Source organism: Oncorhynchus mykiss, chromosome 11 (genome assembly GCF_057628025.1).
Source record: "Oncorhynchus mykiss isolate SJ-2025 chromosome 11, ASM5762802v1, whole genome shotgun sequence".
Taxonomy (NCBI): domain Eukaryota; kingdom Metazoa; phylum Chordata; class Actinopteri; order Salmoniformes; family Salmonidae; genus Oncorhynchus; species Oncorhynchus mykiss.
This window is the reverse complement of record NC_143032.1, coordinates 55229964-55257534: the sequence shown is the minus strand read 5'-3', so window position 1 is coordinate 55257534 and position 27571 is coordinate 55229964. Positions and strand designations below refer to the sequence as shown.

The 27571-nt window shown below is 44.4% G+C and overlaps 1 pseudogene; it reads right to left on the bottom strand.

Annotated features, from left to right (window-relative positions):
- Positions 1–14139: 14139 nt before the first annotated feature.
- LOC110535060 (syntaxin-2-like) lies at positions 14140–27250 on the bottom strand (annotated as a pseudogene).
- Between the last annotated feature and the right edge of the window lie 321 nt (positions 27251–27571).

Below are 27571 nucleotides of genomic sequence, written 5' to 3'. Positions count from 1 at the left end.
GACCACCGCAATCTGGAGTACATCCAGGCAGCGAGGAGACTGAACCCTCGCCAGGCAAGGTGGGCCATGTTTTTCACCAGTTTTGTTTTCACTCTTTCGTACAGATCAGGTTCCCAGAATGTTAAGGCAGACGCACTGTCCCGGCAGTATGACACAGAGGAGCGGCCCATGGATCCCACTCCCATACTCCCCGCCTCTTGCTTGGTGGCGCCGGTAGTGTGGGAGTTGGACGCGGACATTGAGCCGGCGTCACGTGCAGAACCCGCTCCCCCTCAGTGTCCAGCTGGGCGTCTGTACGTTCCATCTGCTGTCCGCGACTGGCTGATCTATTGGGCCCACATGTCACCCTCCTCTGTTCATCCTGGGATCGGTCGGACGGTGCGCTGTCTTAGTGGGAAGTACTGGTGGCCCACTTTGGCTAAGGATGTAAGGGTTTATGTTTCCTCCTGCTCTGTGTGCGTCCAGTGTAAGGCTCCTAGGCACCTGCTCAGAGGTAAGTTACAACCCTTACCCGTTCCACAACGGCCGTGGTCGCACCTGTCGGTGGATTTCATAACCAATCTTCCACCTTCACTGGGTAACACCACGATCCTGGATCGTTTTTCTAAGTCCTGTCGTCTCCTCCCTTTGCCGGGTCTCCCTACGGCCCTACAGACTGCGGAGGCCCTGTTTACCCACGTCTTCCGGCACTATGGGGTGCCTGAAGATATAGTGTCTGATCAGGGTCCCAAGTTCACGTCGAGGGTCTGGAGGGCGGTCATGGAACGTCTGTGGGTCTCGGTCAGCCTTACCTCAGGTTTTCACCCCGAGAGTAAAGGGCAGGTGGAGAGACTTAACCAGGATGTGGGTAGGTTTCTGAGGTCTTATTGCCAGGACCGGCTGGGGGAGTGGGCACTCCCCGCCACTCCTCCACTAACCTCTCTCCTTTCTAGTGTGTATTGGGGTATCAGCTGGTTCTGGCTCATTGGCATCAGAGTCAGACCGAGGCTCCTGCGGAGCATGACTGGTTCCGGCGCGCGGAGGAAACATGGGACGCCACCGATGTCCATCAGAAAGTTGGTGCAGACCATCACCGCAGCAAGGTCCCGGTGTTCGCACCGGGGGACCGGGTATGGCTCTCGACCCGAAACCTGCCCCTCCGCCTGCCCTGTCGGAAGCTGGGTCTGCGGTTTGTGGGGCCATTTAAAGTCCTGATGAGAGTGAACGAGGTATGTTATAGGTTACAGCTACCCCCCGATTACCGCATTAACCCCTCGTTCCATGTGTCTCTCCTCAGGCCGGTGGTGGCTGGCTCGCTCCAGGAATCTGAGGTGCAGGATGTTCCTCCACCCCCTCTGGACATCGAGGGGGCCCCGGCATATTCCGTTCAATCCATCCTGGATTTGAGACGTCGGGCGAGGGGCCTTCAGTACCTCGTGGACTGGGAGGGGTACGGTCCAGAGGAGAGATGCTGGGTTCTGGAGGAGAACGTGTTGGACCCTTCTATGCTGCGGGATTTCCACCGTCTCCATCCGGATCGCCCTGCACCTCGCCCTCCGGGTCGTCCCCGAGGCTGGTGTCTGCGCGCTGCTGGAGCCTTGCATCAAGGGGTGGGCACTGTCACGACTTCTACCGAAGTCGGTTCCTCTCCTTGTTCGGGCGGTCGACGTCACCGGTCTTCTAGCCATCGCCGATCCATTTTTCATGTTCCATTTGTTTTGTCTTGTTTTCACACACACCTGGTTTCAATTCCCTAATTACGTATTGTATATTTTCCCTCTGTTTCCCCCCCATGTCCTTGTCGGGAATTGTTTATTTTGTATGTACTCGTGCTATGTGTTACTGGTGCGCTACGGGTTTTGTACCCATGTGTTTGTTGTTTTGTATGCCGTTAGTTTTATATATTAAACTGCTCCGGCTATTCACCAAGTCCTGCTCTCCTGCATTTGACTTCCCTGCCATCAGTTACGCACCCCTTACAATGGTGTGGTCGTATACCGCTCATTAAATATATTCATACGAGTAGACCTCTACTTGACCAGCTCATCCTAATGACATCATCCTCTATGAGGAAATAGCAAGCATTTTTGCAATGGTCTCTTTTAGACACAAGTTTGAGGTGTTTTTTTGTGTGTTTTTCCTACAAGTTATGGTTTTATCCACATACGAGTATAGCAAGAGTGAACAACATTATTTGGGTGAGTTAATATAATGTGTACTTTTAAAAAGGGAGATTTTGACTGGACAGTTACTTTAAGATGAATCCCTAAGAAATGAGAATGATCATATGCCCAGTGAGGGGAAAAAAAGCTATTCCTCGAAATGTGTGAAACTCCACTTGATCAGGGCCTACGAATTAATTCCCCCACACAAACACAAAGCATTTAACACCACTGCACATTAGCAATCCATTAATTCTAGTCAGAATTAAAAAATGCTGTGGAACCAGCCAGACAGCCAGCGTGCCATGAGCAGCAGACTGGCAGTGTGTGTCTGCTCTGCTTCCCGCCAATACCATGCTGTAATCAGCGGTCAGTTACTCCCATTAACCTCAGACAGACAGGGGAGGGTGGACAGCGTACACTGAGAGGAGCTGCAGCATGTCACTATGGACAGAAGAACTATAGCACACACTGGATCCTATGTCTCTCACGTCACACATGTCCTTACTTGCTCTAGTCTATCATGTTCTTGTGGGTTTCCATTGGAAGCAGGCAGTGGTATATCAATCGATTCCACTGGCCAATCTTACAGTCTCATACCGCAAGTATTAGAAGAAGGATCTGAGAGATTCTTTCTGAATTCAGACCCCCGCAAAAAAAATTGGAAGCACCTGTCTGGTTGATGTGTAGATAACTGTACGCATATGAAACTAAGCATATGGAAGCAACATCCAACAAGACATTGTTATACAGGATGCATATCAGAAAGGCCTAGGAAAACATGCCAAGCTAACTTGACGCTGTTAGAAATGCAGATCCACTTCATTCATAGTTGCTCTAAAACAGTACACCATAGCAGAGAGTGATCAGATCAGGGAGAAAATACACCAAACCGAGTTGGCCGGGGACAGAGATAGAGATTGAACCTGCAGAGATAAGCTTTTTCATTACAATGCAAATCCTGGCTCTAATCGCCGCTGCCTCCGCTGGATTTTGGCCAGACCCTCGAGACCAACGTAATCATGCACCTCCCCTGATCTGGACTGGAGTGATGTGATGTGCCATCTCTAGTGAACGCTGACAGGCTGCCCAAACTAAGGCTGTCCCATTCATCCTGTATGTTGTGACTGGAGACCTGGACAGACATACCGGACCAGCAGATAGACCCGACTTCTCCAACCAGTGACAATCTTCACTAATCTGTTGAAAGTTAAGGGAAAAGCATTCTACAGAAGATAATGGTATAGGAAACCTACAAAATAATAGCAAGAACCCCCTCTGCAGTTTAGAAAATGCTGTCATAATGCTGTGCTGATAAACATTTGCAATACATGTTTAACTACACTGCTGACTGAGAGAAGCTCTATGGAACTGAACCACAACCTTTTTAAATAAAAAAGATCACCTGCACTTTGACAAGCACCAAAGAAGCTTTTGCTATTACCAAAATGTTGGTTTGTAGTCACCCTATCTTCAGTTTAAATGTGATTTTCATATACTGTATATCTTACTAATGCAGATGAAAATGTGGGTGCTGCCTGTGCTTTCCCTCTGACTGAACCCTTGTTCACCACAGTGGTCCCTTGTAGCCATTACACAGCCTTGCCTCAGGAGCCCTCTCCTTCCCGGCAGCCTCGTCTCCACCCATCTCCTCATTAATTTCAAATGTTTTATTTTGATTTAACTAGGCAAGTCAGTTAAGAACAAAGTCTTATTTACAATGACAGCCTAGGAACAGTGGGTTAACTGCCTTGTTCAGGGGCAGAACAACAGATTTGTACTTTTTTTTTTACCAGCTCGGGGACTCGATCCAGCAACCGTTCGGTTACTGGCCCAACGCTCTAACCATTAGGCTACCTGCCGCCCCAAATTAAGACAATCAATGGCCTGACTAGGACATAGTGCCAGCGATAGAGCAGCATCAGTAGCAGCCTCTGTGTGCAGCCAAACCACACCACCACAGACCAGTCCAAACAATGCAACCCAATACTGACTTTGTAGAAGACATGAGTGATATGCATTTTATTGTCTTTTTCTAGCACACTGTTCTGTTAACCTTTTTTTAGTATATGCATCTAAACACATTCTAGCAATACAATAATGATGTTATTTGACTTATTCCAGACCAGGTTTGATTGAATAGGACCCCTGATTACTGGGTAAAGTAACACAGAGCTGCATAATCACCTTTAATCAAAAGAAAACACAAATGACCCTCCACGTGAAGTTTACAGAGCATCCATCAGATTGTCTGTCCCAACAGCACAATCAGTGTAGCCCTCTGACTGACTGGATACCCCCAGATTAACTCCAAACGAATCCATTATGAATGGGCTCAGGCCAAATCCCTGAGGTAGTTTACTAGCGGTTCTCCCCGCCTCTCCTCGAGCCTGCAGCAAACACACAAACACACACACACACACACACAAACCCAGCAGCCGTGTGGCTACAACGACCTACAGCTGGCACAACATTTCCACTTACATTCCATTTACATGAGGGATCCTGAGTGGCGTCACTACAGACTCGGGTTCGATCCTGGTCTGTATCACAACCGGCCGTGATCGGGAGTCCCATAGGGCGGTGCACAATTGGCCCAGTGTTGTCCGGGTTAGGGGAGGGTTTGGCCGGGGTAGGCCGTCATTGTAAATAAGAGTTTGTTCTTAACTGACTTGCCTAGTTAAATAAAGGTTCAATAAAAATGAATAATACACACACTGTATGCTCGGGGGAGCTAGAGCATAACGCAAATGTGTGTGTGTGTGTGCACTGTGATATGTAAATGTACAAACAGACACACTTGTGTATCTGGAAGCTTAGGATCGAGTGTGTAGAGAGGAATTACAAATTATGGATGAACTGGGTTTGCAAATATATGGTACAACTAAATCTGCTCGCATACTTTGGAAAAGCCCTGAAACACATCGCTTTTCAGCAGCAGGCGGAAGGGAAGAGAAAAATCTTGTCTTATGCACCGGACAGGCTCACGGCAACAATGACGGGGGTGATGATGACGCACTGTCACTGGGCCGTCTACTACTGGCATCTTTACAGACCTGCCTTCCCAGGCAGAGAAGATGCTGTTGCGTAATCCTGGACACAGACCCTGCTGTTCATATCACTGATACCTCCCACCGTGGTAGCTAGCGCTGGTCACGTGCTGCAGCCAGTACAGGCCAGCCCCTCACAGCAGCAGCAGTAATAGAAGGATCCAGCTGTTACTACAGCCTCAGCTCCGTCACGAGAGTGAGCATTTAGTGCACAGGGCCACGCTCCGCTTCCTCTTGCATAACCCATCCTTTCTCCTCTACTGAGGGGTCAGTCCTGACCCATGCCTCCGCATCAGTCTCAGCCTCACTCAGCACTGCTCCAGCTGTTACTACCGCACACCACACCACCACCACCGCATCCTCGTCGGTGCAGGAGGAGCACTGACCCGCTTACATAATGCATCTACCACTAAGAAGGAAGCAGGACAAAACCTCTACACGTACTGCTGTACCACTGCTGGCTTCACCGGCTGCATTAGGCTGCATGATATAGGTCCGGCACGGTCAATCATTTTATTTCAGTCAGCTTGGAAGCACCACCGTGCCTCTAGCGATGCAGTCGTTTCATCACTGAAAGAGGGGCATATTAAACATTTTAATAGGATTGAAGCTAGAAAAACCCTTCCCACAAAATGATAATTGAATCAATGTCATGTTGTTGGCATAAATTCTCATTTGTTGTGATCGGAACTGGAAAATTCTATTTGAGTCTATATGGAAATCACAAGTCCTTTCTGTCATCAAACGGCTACCAGTGTGTACTACAGTACATACAGTGCCTTCGGAAAGTAGTCAGACCCCTTGACTTTTTCCACACTCTTACTTTACATCCTTATTCTGAAATTGATTAAATAGTTTTTTTCCCTCATCAATCTAGCCTCATTTTCCCTAAATGACAAATCAAAAACTTTTTTAGATTTTTTAAATTTGAGCCAAATTATGAATAATATAAAACTGAAATATCACATTTCCATAAGTATTCAGACCCTTTAGTCCGTACTTTGTTGAAGCACCTTTGGCAGCGATTACAGCCTCGTGTCTTCTTCGGTATGACCATATAAGCTTGGCACACCTGTATTTGGGGAGTTTCTCCCAGTCTTCTCTGCCGATCCTCTCAAGCTCTGTCAGGTTGGATAAGGAGCGTTGCTACACAGTTATTTTCAGGTCTCTTCAGAGATGTTCGATCGGGTTCAAGTCCGGGCTCTGGTTGTGCCACACAAAGACATTCAGAGACTTGTCCCGAAGCCACTCCTGCATTGTCTTGGCTGTGTGCTTAGGGTCGTTGGCCTGTTGGAAGGTGAACCTTTGCCCCAGTCTGAGGTCCTAAGCGCTCTGGAGCAGGTTTTCATCAAGGATCTCTCTGTACTTACCTTTCCAAATCATGTCCAATCAATTGAATGTACTACAGGTGGACTCCAATTAAGTTGTAGAAACATCTCAAGGATGATTTATGGAAACTGGATGCACCCGAGCTCAATTTCGAGTCTCACACCAAAGGGTCTGAATACTTATGTAAATAAGGTATTTCTGTTTAAATATTTAATGCATTTGCAAAAATGTCAAAAAATCCTTTTTCACTTTGTCCTTATGGGGTATTGTGTGTAAATTGATGAGAAAAAAATATGATTTAATACATTTCAGAATAAGGCTGTAATGTAACAAAATGTAGAAAAGTCAAGGGGTCTGAATACTTTCTGAATGCACTGTAATGAAAACCAGCTTGATAGCATTTTAGGGACAGTAACTGAGATGATAAATGATCATGTTTCCTTGTCAAAGTGGGCAGGTGGAGCTGTGAATGAGGCTGAGGGGTGGAGGGCTACTCTCTCACGCCCCAGGTGATTGGTGGAGAGTGACATCCCTAATTATGGGACCTCTTCAGAGAAGCGACCTTGGGAGGCAGACAGAACTCATTCACACACACACGCACATTCTCTCTATTGCACACACACTAAAATACAGTTCTTCTTTCCTTTTTCTCTCATCTCTGCTATCGCTCAAAAAAAAAGTGCTGCTCGGCGCTGAATGAATCCCTGAGAAGACACACCCCACATCTATTCCACGTTGGCGCAACATAAATTCATTGAAATTACGTGTGTGCCCAGTGAGACCAATGTGTTCCCAGTGGGACCAATGCCAGCCACAGTGCCACCCCATTAAAGCTATGTCCCCTAAAAATCAACTTACCAACCAAACGAGGTTGTACCCTAATTCAGTAAGTACAAATGAAACACTGACATCATACCCCTTAATTATTCGCAGGGTGGTATTTATTGTCATGAATATTGTTCTGGAGGTATCTCTGCAGAGTGTTCACTAGCTGGCACAGCCACAATTTTAAACCTTATCCTAACCTTAACCACACTGCTAACCTTAATGCCTAACCCTAACCTTAAATTAAGACCAAAATATACCTTTTTGTTTTCATTCATATTTGCACCCGGAACATGTAGCGGGAATCGCCCACTTCTGCAGCCTCCAGGGAAAGATTCATGGCAAACGTCAAACCGCTAATTATTCAACCCCTTTAACACAAACTGTAATACCAGGAATCCTCTGATTTCTCACAAGTGATGAACACTAACACATTGACCACTAATAAAACAAGCATTTCTAAATCCACTAAAACTGACCAATAGGCTTTCCCCTAATTGTCATATCCCATGTTGATTCCACCTACACACTTAGACTGTTTCCTATTCATATCATCCGCACACTATATGTCCCCTACAAATAAACACAACTAATACACACAGTCTCCTAATCAACTTCCCCAGCACACGAACACAATGTGTCTTCCCTTGCATATTAGCACCAAACACTACTAGCACGAACACTACAGTCCCTAAAGTCTTCATTACCACACTACACAAACACTAGTGTCCTCCAATCATTTCAACTCCAGAGCACAGGAATCTTATAGAACATCCCTCCAGATCCTCTCCGAACATGCTAAAGCTAGTCTACAGTACATCCTCTGACTGCTAGCATTCTATTTGGTCCTGCTGGAATACTCTGCATCCTTCTTCTTCTTGGGTCTAGATATAGCAGAGATCCATGTAGAGCACTGCAGAGCAGCTGAGCCGTGACACAGAGGCATGTTATGATCATCATTCCCCCAGCAGCACAGTGCTTCTGCAGCAACATCAGCAGCAGTAGAAAAAACGCCAGTACAGTGCAGCCTGTATAGAAAAACAGAGGGGGCTTGACAGTACCTCACGAGCTGCAGTCCTGTCGCTTTATTGGCCTGTTGTAGGAGCAGAGGCAGCAGTGTCCTACTGTGTCAGACCATCAGCAGGTGGTAGAACCAAGACGATGGCCGTGGCAGGGAAGCGGGTGGTTGGTCAGGCTGTGTGTGTCCGCTGCAGCTTAAAATGTTTCATCAGCGCTGCGCGGCAGCAGAGAGCGGCACAGCCAGGCAGCATGGAGAGAGACAGCCAGAGAGCATCATTCGGCTCACACTACCGTGGCTGTGCAGCAGAGCACACACATCTACACGCCCCCCCCCCCCCCCTCGCTCCCTCTCTCCTCTCGCTCTCTCTCACACACACGCTTACTCACACAGACACAGGCACGCAGGGGTGCAGAGGCAGTGCAGTACACAGCAGGACTCTCTCTAGGATGGCTCTCAGTCGCTGCCTTAAATCACTGTCATTTCTCTCTCTTCCTCTTTACTCTCTCCAATTACAGAGAGTGGATATGTCCATATGTCCTTTTAGCACCCCCCCCCCCCACACAGCCAGCCAATCTCCCCACAGCTGATGAGAAGCCATGATTGAAGGTGACAAGGTCAAATGAGGTTCTGTTTGGCTGTGGCCTCCCCCTGCTCATTCCTCCCTGCTCTGTTGCAGTCTTTCTCCATAATTTTTTTTGTAAACTGACACTGGGACTCTGCCCAGGCACCTCATGGGTCATTATTCTAAAGAGGATACCCCAAGGCCCAACCAGGCAAACCCTCTCTCACTGCACAGTGGACACGACCAATCGGCTACCCCAAACAACAGCAAGAACATTACCATCCAATCCCAGATGGGGAAATCAAGCGCAGAAGGGTATTAAAGGAGATTATTTGTGCCGTCCTGGGTTCTTCCCCTATTGGGAGAAAGAGGGAAGAGGAGGAGAAAACACATGCTGAAGCTGCCACCTCTGGCTGACTATGGTACTGCGCACTAGAGAGGAAGGGAGGGAATGAACAGAGCCCAAAACAGATAGATATGCTCTCTCTCCTCTGCTCGGCTGCCTAGCAACCACAGCAGCTCTTTTTCTCTGTTTATAGTGCCCTCCCACCCTTCCTCTAGCAGGACCCTCTCTGCAATCCCAATTGACAGTCTCCATTGCACAACTGCTGCTTAACGCTCTGGCACTATGACCTCACACATGATCGAATCAAATTTCATTGGTCACATACACGTGATTAGCAGATGTTATTTCGGGTGTAGCAAAATGCTTCTAGCTCCGACAGTGCAGTAATATCTAACAAGTAATATCTAACAAATTACACAACAAAGTAGGGAGGAATTAAGACTATATACTGTACATATGGACGAGCGATGTCAGAGCGGAACGGACTAAGATACAGTAGAATAGTATAGAAAAACAGTATATACATTTGAAATGAGTAATGCAAGATATGTAAGCATTATTAAGTGAATGAGATAACATAGAATAGTATAGAAAACAGTATATATAATATACTATAATATAAGTATATATAACTGTCACGTTCTGACATTTATTTCCTTTGTTTTGTATTTATTTAGTATGGTCAGGGCGTGAGTTAGGTGGGCAGTCTATGTTTGTTTTTCTATGATTTGGGGATTTGTATGTTTCGGCCTAGTATGGTTCTCAATCAGAGGCAGGTGTCATTAGTTGTCTCTCATTGAGAATCATACTTAGGTAGCCTGGGTTGCACTACTTGTTTGTGGGTGATTGTCTATGTTGATTGCTTGTGTCATCACAGTTCTCATTTAGCTTCACGGCCGTTATTTGTTTATTGTTTTTGTATTCAGTGTTCAGTACTTTCTTTAATTAAATATCAAGATGAACACAAACCACACCGCGTTTTGGTCCGCCTTTCCTCCAACAGAAAAATCCTGTGACAATAACAGTATATATATGGGGCAGCAGATAGCCTAGCTGTTAGAGTGTTGGACTAGTAACCAAAAGTTCTGCCCCTGAACAGGCAGTTAACCCACTGTTCCTAGGCCGTCATTGAAAATAAGAATTAGTTCTTAACTGACTTGCCTAGTAAAATAAAGGTAAAAAAAAATGATGTGAGTAATGCCATATGTAAACATTAAGTGACTAAGATACCGTAGAATAGTATAGAATACAGTATATACATATGAGATGAGTAATGCCAGATATGGAAACATTATTAAAGTGACTAGTGTCCCATTCCTTAGTGTCGAGTGATTCCTAGTCTATGCCTATTGGCAGTAGCCTCTAAAGTGTTAGTGATGGCTGTTTAACAGTCTGATGTCCTTGACATAGAAGCTGTTTTTCAGTCTCTCGGTCCCTGCTTTGATGCACCGAAGGGACAGCAGTGGAGAAGGCGTACACATCACAGACAAACTGAAATGGTCCACCCACACAGACAGTGTGATGAAGGTGGCGCAACAGCGCCTCTTCAACCTCAGGAGGCTGAAGAAATGTGGCTTGTCACCCAAAACCCTGACAAATTTTACAGATGCACAATCGAGAGCATCCTGTTGGGCTGTATCACCGCCTGGTACGGCAACTGCACCGCACTCAACCGCAAGGCTCTCCAGAGGGTGGTGCGGTCTGCACAACGCATCACCGGGGGCAAACTACCTGCCCTCCATGACACCTACATGACACCTACAGCACCCGATGTCACAGGAAAGCCAAAAATAATTGGCAGAAAACAGTGGAACCCTGGACTCAACTATGCACGAAAACACAGGAATTGGGGTTCAGAAAAATGGCAGCAGGTGCTCTGGCTGATGAGTCAATATTTGAAATATTTGCCTGTATCAAAAGTCAGTTTGTTCACCGAAGGCCTGGAGAGCGGTACACGAATGAGTGTCTGCAGGCACAGTGAAGCATGGTGGAAGTTCCTTGCAAGTTTGGGGCTGCATTTCTGCAAATAGAGCAGGGGATTTGGTCAGAATTAATGGTCTCCTCAATGCTGAGAAGTACAGGCAGATACTTATCCATCGTGCAATACCATCAGGGAGGCATCTGATTGGCCCCAAATGTATTCTGCAGCATGACAATGACCCCAAACATACAATGAAAGTCATTAGGAAAAACTCTGTAACTCTGTGTCATTGTATGTGTCGAACTGCTTTGCTTTATCTTGGCCAGGTCACAATTGTAAATGAGAACTTGTTCTCAACTTGCCTACCTGGTTAAATAAAGGTGACATTTTTATTTTAAAAAAAGGAACTATCTTCAGCGTAAAGAAGAACAAGGAGTCCTGATGGTACGATGATGGTACGGCCCCCACAGAGCCCTGATCTCAACATCATCGAGTCTGTCTAGGATTACATGAAGAGAGAGAAGCTTCTGAGGCTGCCTAAATCCACAGAAGAACTGTGGTTAATTCTCCAAGATGTTTGGGCCAACATACTTGCTGAGTTCCTTCAAAAACTGTGTGCAAGTGTACCTAGCAGAATTGATGCTGCTTTGAAGGCAAAGGGTGGTCACACCAAATATTGATTTGATGTAGATTTTTCTTCTGTTTATTCACTCTGCATTTTATTAATTGATAAATACAAACTATTAACATGTCTATTTTTTTTAATAATTCTTACTTTACAGCATTTTTTCACACCTGCCTAAAACTTTTGCACAATACTGTACGTGTCGTGTCTGAGCCGTTGAATTGCGACTCCACTTTCTTCTCTATAGTGACATTTAGCTAGTTTGATTGCCTTGCGGAGTGAATAACTACACTGTTTATATTCTGCCATATTACCAGTCGCCTTGCCATTCTTAAATGCGGTGGTTTGCGCTTTCAGTTTCGCACGAATGCTACCATCTATCCACAGTTTCTGGTTATGGTAGGTTTTAATAGTTACTGTGGGTACTACATCTCCTATACACTTCCTTATAAACTCAGTCACAGTATCCATGTATGCGTCTAGATTATTTTCACACGCTACCCAGATCATATCCCAATCCATGTGATCAAAACAATCCTGAAGCGTGGATTCCGATTGGTCAGACCAGCGTTGAGTACGAAACACGGGCAGTTCCTGTTTGAGTTTCTGCCTATAGGACCGGAGGAGTAAGATGAAATCGTGGTCAGATTTTCCGAAAGGGGGGCGGGGGAGGGCCTTGTAAGCATCCCGGAAGTTTGAATACCAATGGTCGAGAGTCATAGTAGCGGGACAGTCAATATGTTGATAGAATTTCGGAAGCCTAGTCCTAAGATTTGCTTTGGTAAAATCCCCAGCTACAATAAATGCAGCCTCAGGATGTGTGGTTTCCAGTTTGCATAAAGTCCAGTGAAGTTCTTTGAGGGCCGTCGAGGTTTCGGGTTGAGGTTGGATGTAAACGGTCGTGGTGATGACGGAGAAGAATTGATTGAGCTGCAGGCAGACTCACACCTGATCATTACAATGCATACATTACAGGCCACCTCCAATCTGACTTTTAAGTATTTTCCCTCACCTTATGACTTGTCATATTGAAATGCCCAATGCTTTCTAGTCTCATCTTCAGTTGCATATAGGTCAGGTGCATTTGGTTTCTTCGAGTTGCTGTTCTGCTCCTCCTGGCACAATGGCCTTCTGCATTATGTAACTTTCCCCTTTGGCTATTGCCATTCAATTCTGAGTTTTTCATGTTCACCCTCTTCAATCCTTGGCAAGAAAAACATCAGAAACATTTAAAGAGTAGGCCTATAGTATATTCCACTGTATTAACAATGAAGTCACAATAAAGAAACTATTAAGTTTCTCAACAGCACAGACACTGTCATGTCCTGACCAGAGAGTCCTTATTTTCTATGTCAGGGCGTGACTGGGGGGTTAGTGTAGTTTATATTTTCTATGTGGGGTTCTAGTTTTGTTTTCTATGTTGGTATTAGGTATGATTCCCAATTAGAGGCAGCTGGCTATCGTTGTCTCTAATTGGGGATCATATTTAAGTAGCATTTTTCCACCTGTGTTTTGTGGGATATTGTTTATGGGTAGTTATATGTCAGCACTCCATTGTCGCCACGTTTCGTTCTTGCTTTATTGTTTTGTGCGTTTCACTAAATAAAGATGTAGTCCGATCATTATTCCAGCGAACGTAACAGAATATCCCATCAAACCAGGACCAAGCAGCGTGCCTAAAGAGGGAAGGATTTCTGATCATGGGAAGAAGTGATGGGGAGATGTGAAACCCTTCCTTGGCGACAGACGGAAGGAGATAATGGAGGAGAGCGACGACGACAGGGTTCGCGGCTACAGAAAGCCCAAGGACAACCCCAAGCTGGCAGATGAGCAGAGGGAAGAGCCAGAGACTGTCAGGGAGGCAATGGCGAAGTTGGGAGAGAGTGAGATGAGAGAAGTGTTGTGCAAGTGTGTTCTGCTCAACATCCATACGTTATGTGCCTGCTCCTCACACTCTCCCTGAAGTGCGTGTCCCCAGTCCGGTAGCTGTGCCGACCCCACGCATCAGGCCTCCAGTGCGCTTCCCCAGTCCAGAGCTTCAGGCGACGGTCCCCAGTCCAGAGCTTCAGGCGACGGTCCCCAGTCCAGAGCTTCAGGCGACGGTCCCCAGTCCAGAGCTTCAGGCGACGGCCCCCAGTCCAGAGCTTCAGGCGACGGCCCCCAGTCCAGAGCTTCAGGCGACGGTCCCCAGTCCAGAGCTTCAGGCGACGGTCCCCAGTCCAGAGCTTCAGGCGACGGTCCCCAGTCCAGAGCTTCAGGCGACGGTCCCCAGTCCAGAGCTTCCGGCGACGGTCCCCAGTCCGGAACCTCCTGAGACAGTCAACGGTCCGGAATCTCCTGCGACGGTCCACTGTCTGTAACCTCCTGCGACGGTCCACGGTCCAGAACCTCCAGCTCTTGGGCAGGAGACTTCCTCTGCGCCGATGCCCAGTCCGAGCACGGCGTCCAGTCCCGCTCCATGGCAGGAGTCTTCCTCTGCACCGATGTCCAGGCCAGGGCCGGTGTCCAGTCCCGCTCCATGGCAAGAACCTTCCTCGGCAGCTAGGTCCAGTCCAGGCACAGTGTTCAGCCTGGGTCCATGGCTGGATCCGCAGGGTGAGAGGGTTCTTTGTCCTGCACCAGAGCTGCCACCGACACCACCCCTAACCCTCCCTTTTGGTTTCAGGTTTTGCGGCCGGTGTCCGCACCTTTGGGGGGGGGGGGGGGGGGGGTACTGTCACGTCCTGACCATAGTCCTTATTTTCTATGGTGGAGTAGGTCAGGGAGTGACTGGGGGGTTAGTCTAGTTTATATTTTCTATGTGGGGTTCTAGTTTTGTTTTCTATGTTGGTGTTTGGTATGATTCCCAATTAGAGGCAGCTGGCTATCGTTGTCTCTAATTGGGGATCATATTTAAGTAGCATTTTTCCACCTGTGTTTTGTGGGATATTGTTTATGGGTAGTTATATGTCAGCACTCCATTGTCGTCACGTTTCTTCTTGCTTTATTGTTTTGTGCGTTTCACTGAATAAAGATGTGGAACCCAGATCACACTGCACGTTGGTCCGATCATTATTCCAGCAAACGTGACAGACACATTCACATGCTCCTTGTCTAGCAGACGAAAGCCCTTGTGCAAGACTCTGCACCTTCCCCAACTTTGTCACAGCTAGTTGAATTGCTCTTGGTGAGTTCAATATTTGTTTCATTATTTAATCGCAAATCCACATGAACAGAGAGCAGGTATGCTGGGATGGCAAAATACAATATTCTACACAATAAGCATCATTGAGTAAGTGAGATGTGGCAACTAAGTGTTTAGTTTTCTGAACACAAGAAAAATATTATTCAGATTGTTCCTGTACCAAAGGACATCTACAAAGTGCAGTCTAACGAATCTGATTGACATACTGTGAATGTAAAAACATAGATGGTCAGACAGAGCTGGGCAATGATCATGTAGCCTATGCCTACACTTCTCATTTCAATAAACTGGCAACCACATCTGGTGTATGGCATTTGTATACTTTAGCTTGTGTAGAAGTTCACTGACATTTGGCTTTGGTTCCACCTCTGAAGTTTCCCTTTACCCACTTAAAGGCAGAAGTATAAACCCTCTGGGGACCTGCCTCCACTAATCCTGTTTGCCTGATGACACAAAAGTCAAGCACTTTGTGCAGACTGCTCATTAGGCCAGAAGTAAACATCACATCCTTTTCTCTCCATTTTTTCTTCAGCAATTTGCATTTTCAACAGTTTTTGTTTCCTCAGTAAATGGAAAATAAACAAGTTCCATAATAGAATTACAGTTATAAATCCAATAGGGTAATGGTATTTGGTTTAAATATCATAGCATAAAATCCCTTGGATTCTACACAATTTGCCATGGGCAGAGATATAATTCTACAGTATTAAAGCTAATTTCCTGCAATTCCACACATTTTTCCATGGCTTTTGCCGTGTTCTTATTGTATCTGAGTGACTCAAACACGGGGGCCCCATGCCATGACACTTGGGGAATTTTAGATAGTCAGGGACAGTCTAGTTTTTATTTTGGTGATTGTTAGTTCTCAAAGCTGATCTTATTTGAAAAAGATATAGCTCCATTACCTTTATATCTGGTTTTAGTTGTTTAGGTTGACCTTGAAAACGTTTTACCATCCCAAAGATTATTTTCAAAAATATATACACTACCGATCAGAATTTTGGGGTCACTTACAATTGTCCTTGTTTTTGAAAGAAAAGCAAAAAAAAACATTAAAATAATAACAAATTGATCAGAAATACAGTGTAGACATTGTTAATGTTGTAAATGACTATTGTATTTTTCTATGGAATATCTACATAGGCGTACAGAGGCCCATCAGCAACCATCACTCTTACGTTCCAATGGCACGTTGTGTTAGCCAATCCAAGTTTATCATTTTAAAAGGCTAATTGATCATTAGAAAACCCTTTTGCAATTATGTTAGCACAGCTGAAAACTGTTGCTCTGATTAAAGAAGCAATAAAACTGGCCTTCTTTAGACTAGTTGAGTATCTGGATCGTCAGCATTTGTGGGTTCGATTACAGGCTCAAAATGGCCAGAGACTTTCTTCTGAAACTCGTCAATCTATTCTTGTTCTGAGAAATGAAGGCTATTCCATGTGAAAAATTGACAAGAAACTAAAGATCTCGTACACCCCTGTGTATTACTCCCTTCACAAAACAGAGCAAACTGGCTCTAACCAGAATAGAAAGAGTGCGAGGACCCGGTGTACAACTGAGCAAGAGGACAAATACATTAGAGTGTCTAGTTTGAGAAACAGACACCTCACAAGTCCTCAACTGGCAGCTTCATTAAATAGTACCCGCAAATCACCAGTCTCAACGTCAACAATGAAGAGGCAACTCTGGGATGCTGGCCTTCATTTGAACAAAAACACTCCAGGACTATTCACAGTTCTAAAAGAAACAGTACTGCCATATAGGAGAAATGCCTTTCAGCATATATTTTCCAAGAGAATCTTAGCTTGAACACATCATTTCTCAAGATAACAATTGCTTCAATAAAAGTCCAAAGAATATATCAGAAAACAAGATAGCTAAGAAGCTAAGTTATGATACATCACTATCCATCACATCCACAACCGTTATGGATATTAGAGATATAACGCTGAAAAAGGACACTGACAAAAAGAGAGAAACAAATTATAGACAATATAAAACATTGATGAAATTTTACTTTACAGAGAAAGTTTCAAGATGATCTGATGTAAATGTGCAATTTTTACCCCCCCAAAATGTAAAACCTTATGGATGTTACATTGCCTGTCCCAGTCACCCCCTATCTTTACAAGACTGTAGAACATGCAAACAAAACTCAAGACACTTCAATTTGGTCTGTAATTCTTCAATAACATTCTCATCTTCATAACTAATACTGAGAGACAGCAGTGAGTGGAAAAACAAGCTCTGTGAGCCCTTTCTAAAAGCCATGAAATATGAAATTTGAAAAGCCTTTTTTGAGAAATGGCCACCTACTCTGTAATGGTCAAAATCCATGCAATTTCCTACTTCCTACTTATTCATCCTCTCTAGCACTACCCCAACATCAACATACAGTATGTGAAAACGGCACGTTTCTATGTTTTGTAGTAAAAAAAAATTGTGAAAGATAAGTGTTTCCAATGTCATCATCAACCAATTAGTAGGCAATTAGTGCTTACTTGGGAAACTGACCCATTACTGTGATTCAACATCAACTAGGCTTGGGCAGTATTGTCGCGCTGGTATAAAGGATTTGGAGACAGGCGCAGGGATTTTTAATAAACCCAAAACAAACACATATACAAAAACACTGGGTTGTACACAAACAAAAGAGCGAGGGTAAACCTTGTTGAACGACACGGGACGATACCCGTAATACACAATATATAAAGCACGCTGCATAACAGCTGCACCAACGCATAGGTACTCACACCACCAACGGACATGGGAACAATAACCGACAGAGGGAACAGAGGGCACATATATAACATACTAATCAGGGGAAATGGGATCCAGGTGTGTGTAATCAGACAAGACCGGGGTTGATGATAATGAATCCCGTTCAGTGAAGCCTAGAAAGCCGGTGACGTAGACCTCCGGAACTGGTGAACAGAATGAGCAGCAGTACCGGGGGGGGATCCGTGACAAGTATACCGTATATACCTGTATACCGGGGTATTTGAAAAAAGCCACGGGATGGTTTTTCAATACCATCAAAACTATTTATTAAACGTTTTTCAATAAATTTGAATATTTGTTGCTACTTTTTAAGCTAACACCTGCAGTCAACTTGTGCAATACGTTAGGATATAAAGAAGATTGCGTTCTTCATATCACCTGTCACATTATTTTACATGATGAAGTTTCCGTAGTTCCCCAGTTGAGCCAGCCACGTGTTTGTTTATAAATAGCACAACAGGAGAAAGCGGGAGCTGGTGAGTCCATAGCATTCTATATCTATCGGCGAGTCTCTTTTGTGCAGAGCACATGAGGTGATGAAGTTACACTTGTATGCAATTCCCTACTAAATGTTTGCCATCAGATATCTTATAATTAATTACTTTCTGCCAGAAGTCAAAGACCTCTGGAAGAGCTCATTTTATCCCTGTGCTTCCTACCAGTGTTTTTTGTTCTCCTTCATTATTCTGCTACACATGCTGCTCTTCCTTCAGAAACGCATTCATCACAACTTTGTTTATTTGCACAATTTATAACTTTATGAGCCGGATTTGCCTGTCTTTGCAATTCGTTTGTTAGCACATAGTTAAGTGTCATTGTGATTTTGCTATTAGTTTGTGCTAATTGTGTTAGCGTTCTGGTAATACAGGTCCAATAGGCTTTTCTTGCATTTTTAGCAAATCCTTGTGTGCTATGCCTGTAATACCGTAAATGCCAGGATAAGAGAAGGACGGTATGATAATATTAAAATCTGGATAATGCCCAAGCCTAACATCAACTTCTATCAAGTACAGTACCACATTGTGTTAAAAAAAGTAAATGAAAGGTGTTGAATGTGATGTTGATGAAATGTGCAGAAGTAGTTACCTCAGACAGATAGCAGGACAGGACTCATACAGGGGATTGGTTAGTCCAACAGACAGCCCAACGATTAGTGCAATGACAGCGTGCAGTATCAATAGAACAAAGCCAAAGATGAAGAGTTTCTGCCAAGGACAGAAACAAAGTGGTTAGATTAGGTTTATAGTGCATGACCCAAAACACTACACTGATTTTAGTGAAAACAATATTCTGTCAATGCCTGTGGATTTGGGACATGGAGACATTTTGACATTCAATTTAGACATTAGATATTAGTGATGGGGGAAAAAAATTGATAGTTACATATCAGGGTATTATTATGTGTATATAGTGAGCAATAAAATCATAGTATTGAATCACAAATTGTCACGAATATCACCGAAGGTGGCTCCCCTTCCTGTTCGGGTGGCGCTCGGCGGTCGTCGTTGCCGGTCTACTAGCTACTACCGATCCCTTTTCCTTTTGTTTGGTCTAATTGGTTTCACCTGTTCCTTGTTTACGGTTTTGGGTTGGGGTTATTTAAGTTCAGTTAGCCTGCCTGTGTTCGTGCTTGTTTGGGGTTTTGGGTTGGGGTTATTTAAATTCAGTTAGCCTGCCTGTGTTCGTGCTTGTTTGGGGTTTTGGGTTGGGGTTATTTAAGTTCAGTTAGCCTGCCTGTGTTCGTGCTTGTTTGGGGTTTTGGGTTGGGGTTATTTAAATTCAGTTAGCCTGCCTGTGTTCGTGCTTGTTTGGGGTTTTGGGTTGGGGTTATTTAAGTTCAGTTAGCCTGCCTGTGTTCGTGCTTGTTTGGGGTTTTGGGTTGGGGTTATTTAAATTCAGTTAGCCTGCCTGTGTTCGTGCTTGTTTGGGGTTTTGGGTTGGGGTTATTTAAATTCAGTTAGCCTGCCTGTGTTCGTGCTTGTTTGGGGTTTTGGGTTGGGGTTATTTAAATTCAGTTAGCCTGCCTGTGTTCGTGCTTGTTTGGGGTTTTGGGTTGGGGTTATTTAAGTTCAGTTAGCCTGCCTGTGTTCGTGCTTGTTTGGGGTTTTGGGTTGGGGTTATTTAAGTTCAGTTAGCCTGCCTGTGTTCGTGCTTGTTTGGGGTTTTGGGTTGGGGTTATTTAAGTTCAGTTAGCCTGCCTGTGTTCGTGCTTGTTTGGGGTTTTGGGTTGGGGTTATTTAAGTTCAGTTAGCCCGCCTGTGTTCGTGCTTGTTTGCGGTTTTGGGTTGGGGTTATTTAAATTCAGTTAGCCTGCCTGTGTTCGTGCTTGTTTGGGGTTTTGGGTTGGGGTTATTTAAGTTCAGTTAGCCCGCCTGTGTTCGTGCTTGTTTGCGGTTTTGGGTTGGGGTTATTTAAGTTCAGTTAGCCCGCCTGTGTTCGTGCTTGTTTGGGGTTTTGGGTTGGGGTTATTTAAGTTCAGTTAGCCCGCCTGTGTTCGTGCTTGTTTGGGGTTTTGGGTTGGGGTTATTTAAGTTCAGTTAGCCCGCCTGTGTTCGTGCTTGTTTTGGGTTGGGGTTATTTAAGTTCAGTTAGCCTGCCTGTGTTCGTGCTTGTTTGCGGTTTTGGGTTGGGATTATTTAAGTTCAGTTAGCCTGCCTGTGTTTGTGCTTGTTTGGGGTTTTGGGTTGGGGTTATTTAAGTTCAGTTAGCCTGCCTGTGTTCGTGCTTGTTTGCGGTTTTGGGTTGGGGTTATTTAAGTTCAGTTAGCCTGCCTGTGTTCGTGCTTGTTTGCGGTTTTGGGTTGGGGTTATTTAAGTTCAGTTAGCCTGCCTGTGTTTGTGCTTGTTTGGGGTTTTGGGTTGGGGTTATTTAAATTCAGTTAGCCCGCCTGTGTTCGTGCTTGTTTGGGGTTTTGGGTTGGGGTTATTTAAATTCAGTTAGCCTGCCTGTGTTCGGGCTTGTTTGGGGTTTTGGGTTGGGGTTATTTAAATTCAGTTAGCCCGCCTGTGTTCGGGCTTGTTTGGGGTTTTGGGTTGGGGTTATTTCAGTTCAGTTAGCCCGCCTGTGTTCGGGCTTGTTTGCTGTCTTTGGTCCAGGAGTGTTCCTGTCTTTTGGATTTTCCGCTGTACAGCGTATGTACCAGTGTATTACATTTTGGAGTGTTTTACGCCTGTGTTTGGCGTCACCCTCTATGTGCGCTGTGATTGTACGGAATAAAGTGTTTTTTCCGAATCCTCTGCTCTCTGCGCCTGACTCCACACCCATCACTCTTTGAAGCCTGACACAAATATCATATCGGCACCTAAGTATCGTGATAATATCATCATATCGTGAGGTCCTTGGCAATGTAGACATTCTGTCTGGCATTTTAAATCTTATCAGTATATAATACTGAAATAATATTCTTCTTCTGACCAAATCATTCAGAGCTATTGCATTGGTTAAAAGAGTATTCACTTGAGCAGTATTATATAGTATTATTAGTAGATACACCATGTGACCTTCCGTTTGGGGAAATGGAGACTTACCCTCTGGGATTTTTTCTAGTATCTCAAAGCTTTTTTGGTCTCCTCTTTGGCACGGCCTATGTACTCGGCTGCGTTGGAGACATTCTTCTCTATGTTGTTGACCATATCCCCCTTTTAGACAACACCACATGAGTTCCATATAGTTTTGACAAAAAACAGAACTAATAATATTCTGGACAGCTTTACAGTACTGCGCTACAATACCTGATTCTCCACCAGCATGGCCATGTCCGTGAACATGGCATGGAGCTCCCTGATGCTGGACTCCAGGTTGATGATATCCTGGTGCCGTGACTCAATCTCATTCTCGGCCTGCCGCGTGATCTGAGAGTCCAAAATAATCTGAAGGAGGGGTTGGGAGACAGGACGACAGCCAATGAGACAGTATAATTAATTCAAATACATACATATGGGATGATTGGTGTTGCATTTACACAGAATATTATTTGTCTTGGAATACGTTCAAACCACCACCTGAGTTATCTTGGTATACTAGATAGTGTTGGTAGTTGTCTGATTTGTCCTAAGAAAATAATGGACATGAGGAAGTAGCACCCAACAAAAGCTGGAGATTGAGGAGGAACTTAGATCAGATGTAAAAATGGATGAGTTTCCTCTCTCCAGCATGTCCTCCAGTTCCTCATTGCTAGTCACTCTCCCAGCTAGAACCAGGAAAGAAAATACTTTCACCAGACAGGTGCTAAAGCAGAAAACAAAAAACATATTCTCTCTTTTCTATGGGGAGAATAGTCTCTGTAGTCATAACCACAGTGTTATGATCTATGGCGGCTATTCCTCTGAGGGAATCAACCCTCACTGCCTAACATGATCAAACCCACAGTGGCTTACAAGCAACCCGGGATCATGTAAGCCCTTCCACCCCAGTGAATACAGTATATATAACCTATGATCAACGATTACTATACAGCACAGCCATGAGCCCGCCACTGGCCATGTGACCAGCTTCTCTATAGACAGGTGTAGAGACAACACTAACACACTTCTCTTCCATCTGGTCTTTGCAGTAGTAGAGATTTTCATTAGGAGTATCCTAAGGGACTGGAGAGGTTACATCTATTTTTGTCATCATCAATTATTCTCATTCAAGACAAATACTCCATATGAACAATACATGGGTTTCTGCCATGGTTTCTTTACAGCTAGTCTCTTTAGCATCTCAAGCCAAATCCTTGACTATCATCCTATATTTTATGTGGCCGTAGTCTGATTGGTCTAATGGCCTCATTATCCATACCATGACAATAAACAATAACATAGAGTGGAACCTGAATCATTGTGCTATCTGACGATAGGCAATAGGCAATCATATGATAGTTTGATTGGAATTGTGAACACTGTAGCTGATGTGTTATTATTTGTGGGAAAGAAAGCTGCTTGGTGTGGTCGGTTTCCTTTCCGTGTTCCTGTCTGCCCTGCTGCTGGCCCAGTTTGTGACTCACTTATCTCCAGCTGTCTCTGGATCCTTCAATTGCTTCTCTCCCTAAACGACACTTGAGTCTCATACTGAGTCATGACATCCACAAACTTCCTGGAGAGCACTGTGTGCTGTGGGGTTAGAGAAGGTAAGGTAAGGAGAGGATAGAGGAAAGAGAGCTTCAACCACGAGCAACAGTAAAGCGGATAAAGGCTCAAACTTTTGAATGGGTGAGATGTCGAACAGCCATGTCAAAATATGGTGGCAGATAGGGCTGGGCGATATGGTCAAAATCTCATATCCTGATATACAGTTGAAGTCAGAAGTTTACATTCACTTAGGTTGGAGTCATTAAAACTCATTTTTTCAAACACTCCACAAATTCCTTGTTAACAAACTGTAGTTTTGGCAAGTCGGTTAGGACATCTACTTTGTGCATGACACAAGTAATTTTTCCAACAATTGTTTAGTTCACTTACAATTCACTGTTTCACAATTCCAGTGAGTCAGAAGTTTACATACACTAAGTTGACTGTGCCTCTAAACAGCTTGGAAAATTCCAGAAAATGATGTCAAGGCTTTAGAAGCTTCTGATAGGCTAATTGACATCATTTGAGTCAATTGGAGGTGTACCTGTGGATGTATTTCAAGGCCTACCCTCAAACTCAGTGCCTCTTTGCTTGACATCATGGGAAAATTAAAAGAAATCAGCCAAGACCTCAGAAGAAAAATTGTAGACCTCCACAAGTCTGGTTCTTCCTTGGGAGCAATTTCCAAATGCCTGAAGGTACCACGTCCATCTGTACAAACAATAGTACGCAAGTATAAACACCATGGTACCACGCAGCCGTCATACCGCTCAGGAAGGAAACGCGTTCTGTCTCCTAGAGATGAACATACTTTGGTGAAGAAAGTGAAAATCAATCCCAGAACAACAGCAAAGGACCTTGTGAGGATGCTGGAAGAAACAGGTACAAAATTATCTATATCCACAGTAAAACAAGTCCTATGTCGACATAACCTGAAAGGAAGAAGCCACTGCAAAAACCGCCATAAAAAAGCCAGACTACGGTTTGCAACTGCACATGGGGACAAAGATCATACTTTTTGGAGAAATGTCCTCTGGTCTGATGAAACAAAAATAGAACTGTTTGGCCATAATGACCATCGTTATGTTTGGAGGAAAAAGGGGGAGGCTGGCAAGCCGAAGAACACCATCCCAACCGTGGAGCACGGGGGTGGCAGCATCATGGTGTGGGGGTGCTTTTCTGCAGCAGGGACTGGTGCACTTCACAAAATAAATGGCTTCATAAGGGAGGAAAATGATGTGGATATATTGAAGACATCAGGCAGGAAGTTAAAGCTTGGTCGCAAATGGGTCTTCCAAATGGACATTGACCCCACGCATACTTCCAAAGATGTGGCAAAATGGCTTAAGGACATCAAAGTCAAGGTATTGGAGTGGCCATCACAAAGCCCTGACCTCAATCCCATAGAACATTTGTGGGCAGAACTGAAAAAGCGTGTGCAAGCAAGGAGACCTACAAACCTGACTCAAGTTACACCAACTCTGTCAGGGGGAATGGGCCAAAATTCACACAACTTATTGTGGTATGCTTGTGGAAGGCTCCCCGAAACGTTTGACCCATGTTACACTATTTAAAGGCAATGCTACCAAATACTAATTGAGTGTATGTAAACTTCTGACCCACTGGGAATGTGATGAAGGACATAAAAGCTGAAATAAATCATTCTCTCTACTATTATTCTGACATTTCACAGTCTTAAAATAAAGTGGTGATCCTAACTGACCTAAGACAGGGAATTTTTACTACGATTAAATGTCAGAAATTGTGAAAAAGTTACATGTATTTGGCTAAGGTGTATGTAAACTTCCGACTTCAACTGTAGGTCATTTCACTTCACGATAATGATACATATCACGATATACACATTTTCTGTAAATTCAATGAATAAATAGTTTACATAAAATGACCACATGTAAAGGCCTATTTCTTATTACATTTTGAATTATACTCAACAAATAAAAGGTATTTGCATTTGGTACCTTGGGTAGAGTGTTGGCACCAACTCACGATACCCCTGTTTCTCAACCGTGTAAATTGGGGCCATGACTTTGCAGATGTAAGTTGTAACGGCAGCTGTTATCTCCTTCCATCTTCGTGATTATTTGCCATATGCTGTGTCGCGGGCAAAAGCCTCTTGCAATGTCTGAGTTGGGGGTTTGTTTTGAGCACTCGACTGTACTTTTTTGGGTCTCATCCGTAGACTCTCTCCGTAATGTTTCACTTGATTCTTGCGTAGGTGGTAAAAAAAGGTTAGTGGTGTTTGAGCCTGTTGTCAGGACCGGCCTGCTGCATTTTTTTGCAGAGGTCTGTGTCAGACTTTTCATACCCAAACCACGTCCATGCGACCGAAGTAGCCCCTATTTTAGGTACGGTCTCTGTGCTCTGTGTCACGTTCACTCTCCTCCATGTTTGTTTGTGTTGAAAATGTCCTTCCACACGACACGTGTGAACGCAAAGCGACATCCAATTGACAAAAAATATTGCCGTAAAGAGTGTAATTTGCGACACAACGAAATAAAGAATAAAGCATAATATGAAACAATATATTTACACAATATATATTGACATATCGCCCAGTCCTAGTGGCAGACATGGTAAACTTATACAGGTATACAGGTATGTTAGCCTCCAAGAATCTCTCTGCCCTTAATCACAACCTTTTAGAATTCGCAAAAATGTGACTGACCTGGGTTTTTTGAATGCGGAAATCAACTGAGGCCCTGTTAGAAACATCATCCTTGGGCAGGCTCTGCTCCATAGCAACAGAGAACAGAAAGAACAGTGATTACAGTAGCTATAATAACACCTCAGACAAATCTCCCACATCTGCCTTTCTAAATCTAGCGAGCAGCATTTGGGATAGGCATTTGATCCTGTCATAATAATGACAAAATGACAACAAAAAACATTTGTTTAAATGTGCTATACGTGGTGGTGGTGATAAACTTCCATTTTAGATTAAGTCTCACAGAGTTGGCATTGCTTGTGATCTCATTGGTCAACCGGTCAAGTTCATCTTTCATCTCTTCAGGAAATATCAGCGACAGAAAATAAATGCATTATTGCACATTTCCAAAATTGTCCTGGAAAAATATTAGCATGAATCATATCACCTGGCAACGCTTCTATAACAATAGTAACCTATTCTTCATATTTATATGGATAAGAAACACTACACCTACCACCCACTGGGCAGAAGTCAATTCCAATGACTGTTCCATGTTGGTTCAACATAATTACATTGAAATGACTAACATTCCCAGTTAGTATTATTGTGTAGCAGATGGTTGATACTGTGTTACTCTGCTGGTAATACTGATGCTGCTGTGTTGCATCATAGAGTCAACTGAGGGCCTTTGTCCATGCAGGCCTTGATTAGCTCCTCATGCCTATTCAGTCTCCACAGTGGATCAACTCTGAACAAGCACAGCGTAACTTGTCCAAGCCCTCAGTAAAATGGCCCTGCTGCTGCTAGAGAGGTCAGCCAAAGCCCACCCACAGACTGGTCTACGAAGGCTGGGCCATGGCATTGATTTCTATACAGGCTTCCAGACATCGAGCCATCTATTTGTATTGAGTCATGTGTTTCTTCCTGAAGGAGGACAATGATGTTAGAGGAAGTAAGAACGTTTATTTTTGTTATTATGACTTTAGAAGTCACCATGCAAATACCAAAGGCCTATATTTTGTCATGCAAAAGTTTTGAATTCAACACTTTAAATTGCATACTTTTGTAGTACAGAGAAAATAAATGTTGAAAACAAATAGGGGAGGAGCAACAACATAGCTACATCTCAAACCGTCTTCACTTTGGGAACGTGGCGGAATAGCCTAATACACTTTATTTATTTACCCCTTTTTCTCCCCAAATTTGTGGTATCCAATTGGCCTCATCGCTGCTACTCCCGTACGGACTCAGGAGAGGCGAAGGTCGAGAGCCGTGCCTCCTCCGAAACACAACCCAACCAAGCCGCAGTGCTTCTTGACACAATGCCCACTTAACCCGGAAGCCAGCTGCACCAATGTGTCGGAGGAAACACCATACACCTGGCGACCGTGTCAGCATGCACTCCGCCCAGCCTGCCACAGGAGTTACTAGTGCGCGATGGGACAAGGACATCCCTGCCGCCAAACTCTCCACTAACCCATACGACGCTGGGCCAATTGTGCGCCCCCCGTGGGTCACCCGGTCACGCCCGGCTGCGACAGAGCCTGGACTCGAACCCAGAATCTCTAGTGGCACACCACTGCGCCACTCAGCAGGCCTGTCTGACAGAGGGTTTTAATTGATGATGAACTTACTCTGATCTGGATTGGGTGCAGACAGGATCATGCTGTGCCTCTTCCTCACCTCATCCACTTCAGAAGATATCTTATCAATCTGCCTCCTAACCTCTTCCACCTGAGTCATGCACATACAGTTTCAATGCACAGACACTTGCAATATTTTACAGTAATCATCTAGCTCATCTGAAAACAAACAGTACTGACTTGCCCTTCTGAATGACATCCTCCTCTGCTTGTGTTCTGCTCTGTCAAGACAAAAGTGTGAAGACACAGTCCATTGTTAGGGAGTAAAGCCTCTTGCACACTGCCCATAAATGTGAGGCTTAGTACTGTGTGAAAAGCAAATAAGTTGACAAGATATTGAAGACAATGATATTATAATGACATGGCATATTATTAGCCTGGCTGACTCGACTCACGTGATGTCAACTAGGGTTGCATTCCC